Source organism: Prunus mume, linkage group LG1 (genome assembly GCF_029339155.1).
Source record: "Prunus mume cultivar Tortuosa linkage group LG1, ASM2933915v1, whole genome shotgun sequence".
Lineage (NCBI taxonomy): Eukaryota > Viridiplantae > Streptophyta > Magnoliopsida > Rosales > Rosaceae > Prunus > Prunus mume.
Genome location: NC_142698.1, coordinates 30803504 through 30808721, shown reverse-complemented (window position 1 = coordinate 30808721; position 5218 = coordinate 30803504). Strand labels below are relative to the sequence as shown.

The window sequence follows — 5218 nt, the reverse complement described above, 5'->3', positions numbered from 1 at the left end:
CTTACATTTTCAAACATGGTAACACAGATTGTGTATCTAGATGACCCTAAAGCCGGAAACGGTTGGAAAGTTGTTCAGAAGATGGATCATAGGAACTTGTATGCTATACCAAAACTAGACCCAACTGACAACGACGTCGACAACGTGGTTGACCAACGTTTAGAATCTTCAATGGAAAATGATGTGGAAACACTTCGAGATACAAATGTTATACAAGAACCGTTTCAAATACAAGGGTGTTTTTCGATCGAAATACCGATTTAGTCAATTACAATTGACCTCGGTGATCTTCCAGCGATACGATCGGTAGGCGAGCAACGACGATGATGTAGTTATAGAGGAGGAGGAAGAGGGTGGGAGACTGAAAGTGATATAGCGGCGATAACGAAAGTTATTATAGTTCCAATGATGAATAAATAATTTTTTTGTAATTTTATTATGTTAGTGTACAGATTTTGTGTAATACAAATGTTGGAATATAGGTAGTTGTTATATCCAAACCTTATATATGTGGAGAAATGAAACATTGTTAAATAAATTGAGCTATACAAGAAAATGAGAAATGAAAATAAATTTAGTTATAAAACATTGGTAAATAAATATATCCAAACCCTTTTGATAATAATTTTGAAAATTATTTTGACAAAACATTTTTAAAAAATGAAAATGAGAAACAATATGACCTAAGGGGGTTGTATCCAATTATAACTTTTATTGACTTTCCATGAGTTAATGAAAGTTTATCACTTCACTTTACAAAAGAAAAAGGACAAGCGAGTTAGCTCAATGCAACAAAAACTGCGTGAGAAGTGGAAGAATAATGATGAATAAATTCAGCTATACAAGAAAATGAAAAATGAAAATAAATTTAGTTATAAAACATTGGTAAATAAATATATCCAAACCCTTTTGATACAAATTTTCAAATTTATTTTTACAAAACATTTTTAAATAATGAAAATGAGACACAATTTTACCTAAATATGTAAATGGCGCCAAATATTTGCGCGACGAACAAGCCTCGTCGCGCATACTAGATGACATTATGTCCGACCAAAAAAATCAGTCGTCAGAAAGTGACAATTTCGCGCGACAACATTGATTTCGTCGTGTCAAGTCATTTTGAGCGACGATTTATATTCTCGTCGCTCAAAATATATTTATTTTAATTTCATATAATATATACACACACATATATATATATATATATATTCATATATGGTCAAGGAGTGTAGTTGTAAAAAATAATCAGAATCAGAGTTAAAATAACCGTTAAATCGTGACTTTTTATTTATAACCGTCGAAAAGTTTTGTCTCGTTACTTGATCTCTGAAAGTTTGTTTTTTTTCAATTTTTGGCGTATATGATCTCGAAGTATAAACAAACAAGTTTGCGGTTGGATTATTGAAACTAGTTTCGTAGAATGTATATGCCATCAAAACAATATATTCCCTAACAATTAAGAGTTTATTTATACTTTCGTTAAATATAACATAAAATTATGTGGTATCCACTAGAGTAAATATCTTAAATTGACGATCGAATTAGTTCATTATATTCATATAGGATCAAGGAGTGTAGCTGTAAAAAAATCATCAGAATCGGAGTTAAAATAACCGTTAAATCGTTTTATTTAATTTATAACCGTCGAACAGTTTTGTCCCGTTACTTGATCTCTGAATGTTTGATCTTTCCAATTTTTGGCGTATAGGATCTCGAAATATAAACAATCAAGTTAGACGGTTGGATCATTGAAACTAGATACCAATTAGATACATTTGTACAAATATAGTATAAAAGGTTCACGTAAATAAGTAAACTTTGCACGACGAAAAGAATATTAATCGCGTAAAACATTGCGGGACGGAGTACTCCATCACGCAAAACTACACGGCATCATGCAACATATATTTGTGCGACAAATTCGCGCCCTACGTCGCGCAGTGTTAAAATTGTCGACGATTTAGGGTTCGAGGTTTAAGGTTAGGGTTTAGGGTTGCGTGACGAATAAATTCTTTGCGTCGCGCAAAATTGCACCTGATGCACCCTTCGCTTTTTCTCTCCCGCTAAGCCATAAATCCCGCATTTTGGCGGAATGACAACGCTTGCGTGACTATGTTCTTTATTCGCGCGTAAAATCGCATGCAGACCCTTCACTTTCTCTCTCTCTCCCGCTAAACCCTAAATCCCAAATTTTGGCGGATTGACAACTTTGCGCGATGAAACACCAGGAAGTTCGTCGCGCAAAGTCACTACTAGACAACCTTGCGTGGTGGTGTTCTTTATTCGTCGCACAAAATCGCACAGACCCTTCACTTTCTCTTTCTCCTGCTAAACCCTAAATCCCTTATTTTGGCGGAATGACAACCTTGCACGACGAAACACCATGAAGTTCGTCGCGCAAAGTCACTAATAGATAGCCTTGGGCAACGCTGTTCTCTATTCATCGTGCAAAACCGCACAGAACCTAAACCCTAACTCCAAATTTTGGCGGACTCACAACATTGCGCGACGAAATTAGTTAGTTTTCGTCGTGCAAGGTATATTTAAAATATCTTGCGCGACGCTTCGTTGTTCGTCGTGCAAGATCGAATAAAGTTTCAGTAAATGACACTACTGCCTCCTTCTTCCTCGTTTCAGATTTTTGCCCTAAACCTCCTCGCCTCCGCTGCTACTCTCAAAGACACTACTCGGAATCGGATTGGGTACCCACAACCTTTGAACCCGAGCTTCCTCGCCGTCACCGCCGAGCCCGCCATCGAATTTGCTTTGCACCAAATCTTCGCCGTCCTCGTTTATCTCCTCCGCCACCAAATCCGACACATGAGGTATGGTTTCTGGACTATTTTTTCTGCTTTAGCTGATGGTTGGGTAGGATTTGAGTAATTGTTAGTTTCGGTATCTAGAAGTTAAACCCTAAGTTTGGCTGGTTTTTGAATTTAGATTCCAGCCAATTCCGACCATTTTTCGGGGTAGGTCCGAGAACAAAACTAGCTCAAATTCATGTTTTGAATCTAGGGTAGGAACCTTGGCCCTAAATTTTTTGAATTTTTAGGCGACCGTTGGATCAAACTCAATCTCATGTATGTTGTACCTTGTATTTAGTGGGATCGTGTCGGGTTCGACGAATTGTGGATCGGAGTCCGAATACTCCGAAAGCGTAAACCCTAGGTCAAGCTATGCTTAGAATTATATCTTGCAAAATTGGATTTATTTTTATGGGTATTAATGAAATTGTACAGATGTCGACTGATTAGAAGTCGAGGGCGGTGACGACGCATGAGTTCACCTCCCGGCTCGGCCATTTGTCGCTATCGCGCCAACATTGATGGACCACTTGCCGCTTGCTCCTAGGGGATCCTAGCGCCGCATCATCGGGCCATCGTGGTGCAACCTCTTAGTGCTAGGCATCGCATCGCCCACCAAAGACCACCAACACCACATCGACAGACACTACCGTGCGTCGGAGTCATAACTAGGTACAAATTTCCTTCAACTGCTGTTGTATTATTATTTCGTATTTTATAGTTTTTTTTGTTTTTTATTTAACGTTAATTTCATCTTTCTTTGCAGCCAAGAAGAACACCGGCCGTGTCGTGAGTTGAAGACTGCGGTTGTATAGCTCTTGGCCCACGATGTTGGTTAAGTCATTCGGACCCATTGCTCGATGCAATGGAAGTCTTGGAAGGTCATGCCTGAAGAGATCAAGACAGAGGTTCGCGGCCAGTTGTCTGTATGTATCCTACCTTTTAATTCTTTTTCTTTCAAACTTTATATATTTCTATTACTTAACGTATGTAATTAATTTATTGCAGACGAACTACAACTTAGAGGACCTCAACGACGAGTCGTTGGCGTACGTCAACAGACTTTTCGCTGAGAGGTACAAGCAATGGAAGAGCGACTTGCACCACCATTTTGAGGCGTTTGATGATCCGCAAGTCGCTCTTTAGGAGGGTTGCCCGAAGGAGCTGGATGGGTAGGAGGATAGTTGGGCGTGGTTCTGCACTCATTTTCAGGCGCCCGATTTTGTGGTATTTTTTAATATTAATTTCTAAATTATTACATATTTATTACTAATGTTTTTTTTTTCATTTCAATTTTAACTAATACGTTTTATTTTTTGTATAACAGAATAAAGCCAAAGTCAATAAGGGCAATAGGAAGAAGAAGACTCTTCTTCACTATTCAGGTTCCAGGCCCTTCTCATATAGGATGGATGCACGGCGGCGGGTAATAATAAAAATAGTTTATATTTAATTTTTAATATGTCTTTATTATTAATTTATTTTTTCGTACTAATATTTTTCTTCTCTTGTTCAATTTAGGGGGGGTCCAAATTCCCAGAGATCGACGTCTTTGGAGACATTTATGTTCAACCTGGGAATGAGTTAGCCGAGTCTCTTCATGTAAGTATTATTTAATTTTAATTCTTATGTTATGCATTCAAGTTCCAGGGTTATTATATGAATGTTTTAATTTATATTTTATGTTATGTTAAATAGACGACGATGGTGGAGAGGAGCCAGTTGGTTCTTCAGGAGTTCGCCTCCAAACTTCCTCCCGATACTCCGATCAAGTCTGTGGATCCTCCACAGGATGCTAGGTTTCAGATCTTGACGGAGACGTTGGATCAGACTCTCAGGAGGAGGTAGGGGACATATTGTCGAGGGATGGGAATACCGGTGGAGGGAACCTAGACTCGCTCATCAAGGCATAGTCAAACAATCAGTCTTGCTTTGACAAAGGTGGCTAAGCTTACGGGCAGATGTTAGTGATTCTGCAGTCTCTCGCGCGTCCGCATTCTGTCCCGCAATTTGATGCGCGACCGCCCTGTGGACACCCAGACCTCCTAGCTTGTCCACCCGAGCATGACTACGACCACTGCCCCTGTGGACGCCTAGACCTCCGAGCCGCATATAGATGACCAAGTAGATTTTGCAACATTATTTGATTAGTTTTTTATTTTCATAATTATATTTTAACCATTTCTCTTGTATATACATTTATTTTATTTTATATAATTTTTTGTTCTCTTCAATTCATTTTTTTATTGCAATTACATTTTATAACCAAAAAAAAAAAAAACCACATTCATTTTTTCACCCCCAAAAAAAAAGTTGTATTTAATTAAAATAATATATATTACTTTTATGCACGATTTAACTATTTTCGTCGCACAAATTTTTTCAAATAAAAACGAAAAACTACTTTTTAA

At 37.9% G+C, this 5218-nt stretch overlaps 1 pseudogene; it reads left to right on the top strand.

Moving 5' to 3' along the window:
* The first annotated feature begins 3667 nt into the window (after positions 1–3667).
* On the top strand, positions 3668–4775 carry LOC148921590 (uncharacterized; annotated as a pseudogene).
* The last annotated feature ends 443 nt before the right edge of the window (positions 4776–5218 follow it).